This window comes from Chrysemys picta, chromosome 1 (assembly GCF_011386835.1).
Source record: "Chrysemys picta bellii isolate R12L10 chromosome 1, ASM1138683v2, whole genome shotgun sequence".
NCBI lineage: Eukaryota > Metazoa > Chordata > Testudines > Emydidae > Chrysemys > Chrysemys picta.
The window spans coordinates 118,369,693-118,381,842 of NC_088791.1; the positions used below are offsets into that span (position 1 = coordinate 118,369,693).

Genomic DNA, 12,150 nt, shown 5'->3' on the forward strand with positions numbered 1-12,150 from the left:
GCAAATTCCCACATCACCATGAGGGGGAGTTAGACCGAGTAGTACTTCACAGTCTATTCATGCGGTGGGGGATGCCGATCACAGACTTGTTTGCTGCTTATCTGAACAAGAAATGTCCACTCTACTCCTCCAGAGCAGGGATAGGACAGCACTTCCTGTGCGACGCTCGCCTCATCACCTGGGGCAGGGACCTTTTTTATGCCTTTCCTCCTTTTCCTCTACTGTTGAAAGTCTTATAGAAACTAAAAAGGGAAGGAGCACAAATCATACTGATCGCTTCCACTTTGCTGAGACAGACCTGGTACCCTTACATGTCACAGCTCACAAAATGCAGGGCCGGCTCTGGCTTTTTGGCCGCCCCAAGCAACTAAAAAAAAAACCAACCAAACAAAATAAAACAAAAACCCTGCAGCGCGGCCGGAGCACGGGTGCAGGGGGACCGGCTGAGGGGGGGAGGGGGAGGGAGCAGGCGGGAGAGAGAGAAGGGGGCGGCCAGGGCTACACCAGGGGCGCTGCCACGCGGCCCCTCCCCCTGCGCCGCCGCCTGCCGCGAGGGCTCCGCTCCGGTTGGTGGGGAGGGAAGGAAGAGGACTGCCTTGCAGGGCACTCTAGTTCTCCACACCGCCGCCCCCTACAGGGCGGCTGGAGCGGAACAACAACAAAAAGCAGCCATGCCGCCCTAGGATTGGGCAGAATGCCGCCTCGAACAATCTGCCGCCCCAAGCACCAGCTTGCTCAGCTGGTGCCTGGAGCCGGCCCTGACAACATGCCTGCCAATCCACTCTGTACCTCTTCTCACAGAACAGAGGATGGACCCTACATCCCAACCTGGGGATTTTTTGCCCCAAGGTGTGGCTTCTTCATGGTTCTGACACTAGAAAACTGTTCAAAGGCGGTACAAGACACTACACAGTAGAAAATCCTCAACATGCTGCACTTACCTCAAAAAATGGTCCAGGTTCCATATTTGGTGTACCTCCCAACAGATCTCCCCAACATCTGAGACTTTCCCACAGATCTTAGATTATGTACTGGCCCTAAAAAGATCAGGACTGTCTCTCAGCTCTCTGAGTCCACTTGGTGGCTACAACAGCCTTCCACCAGCTAGAAGAGGTATACTCAGTGCTATCACACCCAACCACTAAAAGAGGTGTATAGTAAAACTTTTCCCACAACCCCAATGCCCTCTCCCTAGTTCTAGCCTTTATCTGGACAGGATGAAGGTCTTCAGAAGTCCCCAAGGCTTTTCCTCTCCATAGATTCAAGGGCTCAGCAATATCAGCCCAAAGACTTTCCAAGTGGGTCTCGAACGGTATCAGACAATGTTACCAAGTTTGCAATATGACCCCTTCAGATACTATTCATATACACTTCATAAGATTGATCTCATCCGTTGCCTTCTTCAGGAATGTCCCCATCTCAGAGATCTGTGAATCAGTTCACACTTCAACAGAACATTGTGATCACTGGGGACTCCGCCTCTGATGCCATCTTCGGCTCCACAGTACTGTCATCTGTAACTGATCCGACTCTGAAGTCGCAGCCTTCTGAAAGGGATACTGCTCAGGAGTCAACTACAGTGGAGCATTCATAGAGACGCTACTTGAAGTTACTCACCTTGTGCAATAACGATGGTTCTTTGAGATGCGTGTTCCTGTGGTGCCCCGCTACCTGACCTCGTTCCCTCTTCTTCTGGTCAATGGCTCTGTGTAGAGAAAGAGCTGAGGGGGGTTAGCTCATGCACAAGGACAGACAGCGCATGTGCGGGTCTATCGGATGCTGCTATCGTAGTTCTCCGATCAGCAGCGCAGGGACACAAACACGCCTACAGTGGAGCACCCAGATGGACACATCTCGAAGAACCATAGTTACTGCACAAGGTGAGTAACTTCTTCTTCGTGGATAATCTAATCTCTAACTATTAAGGGATTAGGATGAGACTTTAATAGAGGGCAGATTATCCCACATCTGCCTACTAAGGGGTCTCTTACACCATCCTCTCAAACATCTGATTTTGGTCACCGTTGGAGAGAGGATTTAGACAATTTACCCAGTATGGCCGTTCCTATGTAACCCCACTCAGAATATACTGCATGTGCCCCAAGTGTGATTTTCAGTGGCTCATAACTCAGGGCTTGTTTACACAAACATATCCTTTGCGGCAAGGTGAGGTGTCAATCTATCCACACTAGCCTGCTATGCTCTAACTGTCCCTGCTGACACACATTAACAGTTCATTAATGTGCTTTGATATGGTCCTCTTTGAAATGGGACTAAATCAAAGCTCATTAACAAACTGTTACTAAGCATTAGCAGGCTCCACAGGCAGGCTAGTGCAGGGTACATTCACGCCCCAGCTTGCTGTGTAATAAATGTTCCGGTAGACAAGCCCTCAGTGTAACTAAAACCAGTTTTCACTGGAACATGTAATGTGGAGAATGTTTCCTAGGTATATGCAGGCCCTGATTCAGCTGGGTACTTTTAAGCATGTGACTACTCACTTGCTTAAAGTTCATCACATGCTCAAGTGTGTTGCTGAATGGGGTTCAAAGAGCTCAGCACCTTCCTGGATTGAGGCCTAACATGATGAACGTCGATCGCTGGCATCCTTAAAGGGGAGACTGAAAAACAGTCTCCTTTGTCAATTTGTGTTTTGTGGATTTGTAAATTGTTTGTTTAGGATGGACTCAAGCCAAAAAATGTACCAGACTTTTGAAGCATATTTACTCCATTTCTGCTAGGAGTTTGGGGATGTTCATCTCCAGGTCCTGACTCATCTCTAGACTTTCTTGATTCTTTGTAAAGGGAGATAGTGTGGCTCGCTGAGTAGAGATTGGACTGGGTGGAGGGAGGCATGGCTCTTCAATTGACTCACTATATGAACCTGGGTAAGCCCCTTAGGCCCAGATTTTTAAAGCTACACAATGCAGGTAGTTTCAATATCTTACAAACTTCCATAAAAAGGAGGGAGGAATATGGAATCTGAATCACTTACAAATAGACTCAAAATTAAATACAAATAAGTTGTGAGAGACAGTTATCTAGGACCTAAAGCACTCAGACACTAGTGACTTGTGATCTGTTTCAGACTCTACCATGAATTTCTTGTGTGACTTTTGGGAAATCACTGTTTCTCTTTTTGTCACTATCCCCTCTTTTTGTCACAAACACACACAAGTATCCGATATTAAGGACATTAAAAACTAGAAAGAATATTTTTACATAGTAAACAAAAATAAATTAAAGGCTATAGGTATTTAGAGGTTGCTGCACTCAGTATCACAATGCCTAACTGATTTAGGAACCTATTTTTTTCAAGAGATTTAGACACTTACAAGTCTAAATCCCATCAACTGTTGATAGAATTTAGACTCCTAAGTGCCTAAATCTTTTTTGAAGATGGCATTTAGGCTCCTAAATGAGTTAGGCATTGTCATGCTGAGTCCAGTAACCTCTAAATAGCTTTAAAATCTGCGTCTTAGCCTTTCTGTGCCTTGGTTTTCCAATTTGTAAAACAGAGATCATGGTTATTCTCCTTTTTAAATCAACTAATGAAAAGTACTGTACAAGTGCAAGGTAGCATTATTATTTATACTTCTTCAGTTTAATTATAGGGCCATGTTGCCTTTTGAAATTCTCTTTTTTTAGTTTCCTTGTGCAGCACGCTCCTGCCTGCGGATTACAGCACTTAAGAAATAAAAAGTATTATTTATTTTGGAACAGAAGACAACCTGTCTTTCATTCACTTCCTCTTGTTTGGGCACCAGCCTCATATGTAGTGTCAGCGCAGCTCTGGAAATGCAATTTGTTGTTAGAAACTCATGCCATCTAAGTTGGTTTCATAGAGCTAGGCGTGGGTAAGTATTACTCAGTGGACTAGATCCTAGCCCCCGTGATCCATTTGATTTGAACTGTTCCACGGTTGTGCTGGTCAAAATAACAAATGACTAAGAGCTTATTAAATCCACCACTTACTCAAAAGAGCCATTTCTAATATATTATAACCCTAGCATGGCTACAGCATGGCTAACCACCAAAAATGACATATTAGTTGCTATGCAATCTACTAAATATAAATGTAAACTTACAAGTTCTAAATACGTACTTAAACCATATAATCAGGGCACTTCAGAACACTAAACAGATCAGTCATTCATAAAAATATCCTTCTACTCTTCCAACAAATTGCCCTTTAAGAACTTCTAGACCTCTGACATACCTTAATGTATCCTGGGATGGTATTCCATTTGAAATCTTTACTGTGCATTTAATAAAATATATATTGTTCTTTTGATTGAATGGAAATTGGATGGGTGGAGTGGGTTGGGGTGGTTGAGAGACCTGTGAGCAGCTGGTTGGATCAGTTAGCTTTTCATTTTTAGCCATTCTAACATTTAGGTTTTTGAAGAGGTGTTGAATTTTTTAAAGAGAGTGTAATATATTTTTGGGTATTAGCTGAACGTCACAGAAACCCACTTTTTAACCTTAGCTCTACTTTAACAAAGATTTTTTGTCTGTGAAGATAGTTAATTCTTTGGCAAGAAGTAGTCATTTCATCAGGCTATGTGCTAAATTCCACTAATTTGTTTTATGCCAACATAAATTACTAGGGTTGTGTCTGTCTGTTATTATTTCTGAGTAATTGCTTTTTTAAAAATGCCTGTTTTATGTTCATTCCATTCCGAGTCCAGTGGAAAGAATGTCTTAGGGAAAGGGAGAAAACATGTCAAATAGCAGGAATAATGGAGTACACATTCTATGAGGCGGTGACAATGGTGGTCTTAAACATGACGCATGCTGTTTGTTTTTAATTTGGTAAAAACAGTAAAAAATCAATCCCATTTTAAAAAGACCATTTTGAAAAATGGAGGTTGACTGGATTGTCCTTCTAGTCCTTTAACAGGCTGATGCTTCTGTCCTCACAATGAAAGTGCTTCTCTCTCCAGCTGAGACTCTGGAAGACTTGATCAAAGGGATGAGCCTCTGCCAGACTTCTCGGACTCTCTGGAGTGTGCTAGCCCGGAAGAATTAATTTAAACAAAAACAAAACAAACAAATAAATTAATGAAGAAAGCCTGAAAATCTTCCCTAAAAGTTTTCAAAGGCTCACATCCTGGTCCAAACATGCTGTCAACATGATTCTGTTGGAACTGGGATTGTAACGACTGCTTGAAAAATATATGAATTGGAGAAAGAATACTCAAGTTAAAAGTTCACAGCATTGCTAGAGATGATTGTTCCTGACTAGAATTAAGATGTAGAAACAGATTTTTTTTAATAGACTTTTTTTTTTTGATGTAGCGGAAAGAGGGCCCTTGAAAGAGTATTGTGCCTCAAAATTCATGTACAAAGACTAAAAATCACATGTAATCTGCTGATTACAACAATGGATTGGTACCATTGTCTAACCAGACAACTAAGTAGGACTGAACGCATTAGCTCTTTGGAGAATGTGAACACAGTATACATATCTTTTCTTCTACACTTTGTTTTATCTGTTTAGATTGTGAGCATTTTGGGGCAAGGACGGTCTCTTAGGGTCTCTCTAGAGTCCCTAGCCAATGGACTTCTGTCTCAATTGGGCACTACTGGTACTACTACTAATACATTTACCATCCTAAACATTCCTTTTGCAGCAGTATGTGGAGGGCCAGTATTTTGTGGGGTAATTCAACTTAACTGAAGTAACTTGGGGTTTCTGTTAATCCACGGACAATCGACAAATGCCTTTGAAGAATTATCCCAATAAGCCAGTCCTTTCTGTCCATTTGTGCTATTTGTATGAATTCAACTAGCATCATTTCATTGCATATCTTGTTTTTACACAGTTAGACTTTTAGGGGGTTGCAAAAGGTGACTCAAATGCAGTGGGGCTGTATGTTTGAAAGATTGACCTGGTTCCAATGGTATTCCCTAGGTCTATATGGGTAACTCTGTTAGATGCAGTATTATCTTTCAAACCAGTGACCATTTTTATTGGCAGGTGCTGTAGGTATAACTTTTCAGGGCCTTTGGGATACTTGAGGATGAATGGTGCTGTAGAAGTGTAAAATATTATTTTCCCATTAAATTATTATGACACTTGTGTCATTACAATGTGCTTTCCAAAATGAGGAAGACGGACCGGGGGAACCCACTGCTGAGCTCTGTAGAAAAAGATTTGGGGGCTTGTTGAATCAGGTGCATTTTCTTCCCACAATCCAAAACAGACCCATGTGAAATGAATGGCCCTGAGCAGTGATACTCAGTGGGTGAAGGAGGGAGGGTGTGCATAAACCCATTCCGTACTAAAGGGTGTGGGTATTACTGTGCTTGAATCAGTCCTCCCCCTGCCTAGTACATTTGACCATGGATCTTCTAAAGTCAGCTACTGCTCCTTTTGTATGCAAATGCAGTAGCCTATTTTACCCAGCGATATGTGCCTCCTACATGTTGGAGAACAACACTGAGCTCAGACTTGGAATTTAGCCCTGATATAATCACTTGTTCATTTTTTCCCACCTCCTCTCTCTCCTCCAGACGCATTACCCATTTGTGAGGAAGGGGGGGATCGGAGAGGGGGTATTCTGCTTTACTCTGTTACTGCTTGATCACTTGCTGTTTGGTGCATTATGTGCCTCTTTCCATGGTCCTGGGTAAAATATTAAAAGAAATCCTTCTGCTCTGATGTTTATCTGAAGGGTTGGGGAAAGGGGTTATATTTGAGAAGCATATTTACTGCTGCTCATCATGATGTCTAAATAATAATTTCTAGTCCTTTGAATTTGTGTCCAAATGTGAGCACATCTTGTATTTATTTTTGGCTAGCAGGGCAAAGAATGTGGTTGGAAAGTGATTCAAATTACACAGAGGCCGCTTGGACCAGTGGCTTCAGCAGATGGAACTGCTTAACAGATACTCACCATTGCTCTATGTTCCCTCCTTAAAAAGCTTTTTACATATTAATGACAAGCATTAGATATCAATATCCTAAATCACTTGTGTAACATTTAGATAGACTAGAACAGATACTGTGTAAACTCCCCTTCCAAAAAAAAAATGCTGATTATAAATCCAAAAGCTATTCATTGATGAAAATCTTTCTCAAGCAGTGTTCAGTCGTCCATTTCCTGAGCCATCTATAGCACTAGAGAATAGTTTTTTGTTGTTGTTGTTTCTTCTCTCAGGAACAATTTCTTCTTTTGGTAATCTGTGTCCTATTCTCCATATGTTGTCACTGGATGATCTCCAGGAAAAAAACCCAAAATAACACTACTCCAGAATCTGTCCTTAGATCCATACACCGCTCCCACTGACTTCAAAGAGAGCCCCATGCACATGCATCTAATTCTGCAGTCCTTAAGCAAAGCTCCCATTGACCTCAGTGGATTGAAAGGGAGTCTTGCTTGATTAAGGACCACAGACTTGATCCAGGCTTTCACCATATATCCATAACTTACAAACTTGAAATGGACAAGATAAGTGAGGTAATATTTTTTTATTGGACCAACTTCTGTTGGTGAAAGGTACAAACTTTCAAGCTACACAGAGCTCTTCTGCAGGTACCGGGAAAGAAGCAAAGTGTCTGAAATACATCTTTTAGGACCAAACAATACCTCTTCAATCAACTATGAAATTTATTTGAACAAAATTATTTTTTACAGAATTAACAATAACTTGCTTTTGGCTTTCATACTTCCTTTCTTATAATGATTGCAAAGCACTTTCCAAACATTAAAAAAGACTTAGTTAAGTACGCTCACGATCAGTGTAATTGTAAAGGACCTACTCTGAAGACACAGGCTCTAATACATTTCTGGCACAGTTTAAATCTTTGCATAGCTTTATGCAAAGCTGGTATTCATGGAGCTGGATCTTCACAGAGCTCCTCTGTACAATAGGATAGTCAACTTGGAACCTGAGAGAGAGAGGCTGGAGGAATGACTCCAAGTTCAGAAACATCAGAGGACTCTGAGGCTTGGTCTACACTAACCCCCCAAATCGAACTAAGGTACGCAACTTCAGCTACGTGAATAACGTAGCTGAAGTTCGAAGTACCTTAGTTCGATCTTACCTCGGTCCACACGCGGCAGGCAGGCTCCCCCGTCGACTCCGCGGTACTCCTCTCGCCGAGCTGGAGTACCGCAGTCGACGGCGAGCACTTCCGGGTTCGACTTATCGCGTCCAGACAAGACGCGATAAGTCGAACCCAGAAGTTTGATTGCCAGCCGCCGAACTAGCGGCTGGGTATAGACGTACCCTGAGAAACTGCAGATCTCTCAGACAAGCAATCAAGAGAAAATTAAAACTCTTGTTTGCAAAATCCAGATGCTCATATTAAAACTGTCCTTCGAAACAATCTTGTGTTAGGCCCTGATTCTACAGGGTGAGATCAGTGGGGGCTCCATGTGGGCATAAGGGATTCAGCCCATGAGGAACACCTTGCATTTTGTAAGCATTTGGAGCAGGGACTGTGCTTTGCTGTGTATGTGGTCAGTGCTTAGGACATTATAAATGCTACCAGAATAAAAGCAATAATAAATCTGACAAAAGCAGCTGCTCAGGGAGGTCTTGACAGTCACAAGAATGAGTAACTGTGCGTGGGGAAGATGATTTTAGGTCTGGAGCAAAACACTGGGAATCTGAGGAGGAGCCCTTCAAGTTACTAATAAATATTAATTTAGTAAGATTTGTCACTTAGGTTTCTGAAAGTTTTGTGGTTTGATGAAGAGAATGTTCTTTTATTTCTTGAACAGCTGCTCTTTTAAATGGGTGCAGCTGTAGCAAAGAGTTCATTGACACCAATGGCTTAATGTGTTAGTGTATTAATTCTAGTGTACGAAGTGTGGTCGAGTAAAAAGAATGCTTTTCATTGGACAGTGAGGAAGATATATGAAGCAGAAAATTTAGCCTTGTTTATCATGCTTTAACATTCACAGCTACGGGATGTCCGCGGCGCTTCCATTGTATACAGTGCTCTGGAGTAGTGTATAGATTGGCCATAGAGGTTCTGTTAGCCGAAACGCTGGAGCTATGTCAGTTTACCCTGGCTGAGGATATGGCCCATTGCACGTAAAGTTTCGGCCTGGAAGCAATTGAAAAGTTTTTCCATCAGTTATGATTGAAGAAGCTCTTTTGTCAGTAGCCCGTTTTCAGATGTTTATAACTGAGACAATTGTTGTTTGGGCTGAAATTCCACTTTATTCTCACAGCAAAGGTCATTTGTTTGGAAAGCTTAGTGGAATGTTGTTTGGCCACCTTTTTGGGGTGGGATGGGGAGGGGAGGGGAGGGGAGGGGAGATGAGAGAGAGAGAGAGAATTTGTAACCATTCCATCATAACTATGAATTTCCTAAATTCACAAGATTGGGTGCAAGGAGGTTCTAATCCTGGTTTGGCAAGTGATTTGCTGCATGTCCTTCAGAAAGTCACTTCATCTTTCTGTTGTGAGGATAAATTAGGTAACATCTATATTGTGCTTTAAACATAAATGCCAAGTGCTACTTATCCGTGTCTGTGGGATATGGGTTGCTATGGTGCACTAACCTAATTTTGGGGTTTTAACACTTGCCTATTTAAAAATTCTGGTTAAGAGAGAAATGTTAAGAACTCTTGTGGAAGAGTGAAGTACAGCAGGGCATTGCTGCTGCTCAGCCTTTTGGTAAAAATCAGTTTAATATCTTATACAACCTCCTGTAAAGAGGACAATAGCCTGCAACGGCAGGAAGATCACTAACTTCTCTAACCCTATTTATAGTGCTGTGTGGAAATCATTTTATGCAGTTTTTAAACAACATATTTGCTCAGTAAACCACAAATGTTAAGTTGCATCACTTCAAATAAATCCATGCTATTACACCATCTTCCACGGTTCTTGTTGGAAAAGACAGAGCTTCAGGATGCCCAGATCTTTCTTAGTGACTTCACAAAGCTTCTAGTTCTAGAAAGTGTTGGAATATAAGTGAACTGGAAAACTGTTTTGGCTTCTGGCCTGCTGATGAGCACACCCAGTAATACGTCATACTTCAGAACTTCTGTGCCTCAGAATGTTACAACCCATAGCTGGGAATTCTGAAGCAGAATGGAACACTCGGTCGTGGGGTGAGGAATTTGCATTATTCAAGTGAGTTCAGGACAGGCTGCAAGTCCTGTGTGTCCAACTAGTTCCCTTGGTTATTTTTTGGTCCCAGACATATCCCGAAAGTTGTTGTTTTCTCTGCCTGTGAGTATGTGTGATGCAATCTATTTATTGAACGAAAGCATAAACCACATTATAACCTTTCTTTACCTCCTTCATTCTCAGTTAATTTTCTCCATTCAGAAATATTTTTTAACTCTTCCAATCCTACCTTTGTTAACTTTCCTTGTAAAGGGTTACTCAGTCAGACAGACCGTATCACTTACAATTACTTTACTGGGGCCTTGAGAGAGGCTTTTGAGATCTCACTGCATAACTGCTACCAGAGACCTAACTCACCAATGCTTTCAATAGCTGACCAATTATCTTGAATCTGGTTACATTTCCTAACACTAATTAATGGATTTTAGAGCTGGAAAAACCTAATCAAAACATTTACAGAGCTTCAGGATTGTTCCCTCCTTTTTCTAATGGTTTGGTCATTAAATCATCCACCACTTCTCTTAGGCCTACTATACCTCAATTTGGGGAAGTTTTTCCTGATATTCAACCTAAAGGCTCTTCATATTATTTGATTCCGTTTGAGAAATATTTAGTAAAGCTTTTTCCACTAATACCAGAACATTAGTAGCCTGGTTAGTGATCAGCTATGGGCTAGCTGATCACTGAGTGGTTAATATGGATATTGGATAGAAATTCAGCCTGGTTTAAGCATTGACTTCAAGGGGAATTGTGCTTACTTATGCCAGGGCTGATTTTGGGTCTTAGAGCTCCAATGGTAAGAAAACCAAAACAATCATCATCTTAAAAATAGAGGGCTTCTGCTTTCAGCAATTAGTCCTTGACTTAAGCAGTTGTCTTAAATGGATGCCACGGAACCAAAATTACTCAATGTGGTGGTTTGATTCTATTATTATGCTAACCATTATCAAACCTAGCAGTTGGGGATTTTCAGGACTGGGTTTGTCTGTCATCCGCTTCCAGAAAAGAGAAAAAAAAATTGTGTGAATATTTTTGGTCATTCAGCTATTAACATAATTCAGTATACACTGGACTTGGTGTAATAAATAATTTGTTGCATTTACTGTATAATGCCATTCATAAAATAATAATAATAATTAATAGTAGAGAAATGATTCCATTTCTTCATCCACAACATTTGCACCTTCTATTCTGTGTGGTCCCACTGCTCACCAAGGACAGGATGGAATTTTTCAAAAATTCTAAATTTTGACAAAATTGTTGATATTTTTATTTACAAAAAATGTTAAACATTTTTGACCAATTCTGTATTTTATGTATAAGTTTTAATGAATTAAAATGTCATTACAGTGCCTCAGACTTTGAGGGACTGACATGCGGCATCAGGAACCCAATGCTTGCTTTTTTAATACTTGATGTGCGTACTCCTAAAATTTCTGTGTGTCTGTTAACCATATCAGTGAACATCACTGTATGACACTGGTGGTGGTGGTTTTAATTCTTTCATTAGAAAAATAAGCCAAAGTTACCTCAGCGAGAACTTACTTATGGATATGGTGCATCTGCACGTGTCAGACTTGGTGCAGACTATAAATATACAGTACTACTGTAAGGTCCTGAGATCTAAAGGGTAAGTGTAAAAAAAATATATATATATATATCCTTTAGATCTCAGGACCTTACAGTATTTTATTTATTTATTTATTTATTTCAGTAATGTGAATGACCATTATTTATGCTGTATTTTCTGCAATGGCCTTACAGTACCAAGAGATGTAGCGTCAAATTATATGTATTTCGTGGTCCCCATATTACTGGAAATTTAAAATCAGTGTTTTCCTGAGAGTATGTTTTGCATGCCTTTTGTTTGTAGTATTTCTGAAATCTTTTGTCAACTCTCTTGAGTCTTATTTAACATCATAATTGCTTTAGCATAATGGTGGTGATGATATTTCAGCCTGGGTGCCAAATCTAAGCAGGTGGTTGTTGCCAGGACTTCCAAGTAATCTACTTTTTAATTTGCACAAGACGATCATCCAGTTTGTGTTAATA

The 12,150-nt window shown here is 41.0% G+C and overlaps 1 protein-coding gene across 3 annotated transcripts in view; it reads left to right on the top strand.

Annotated features, from left to right (window-relative positions):
- Nucleotides 1–12,150, top strand: part of PDE3A (phosphodiesterase 3A) — a 381,070-nt gene that overhangs the window by 165,180 nt on the left and 203,740 nt on the right. The window lies entirely within an intron of this gene.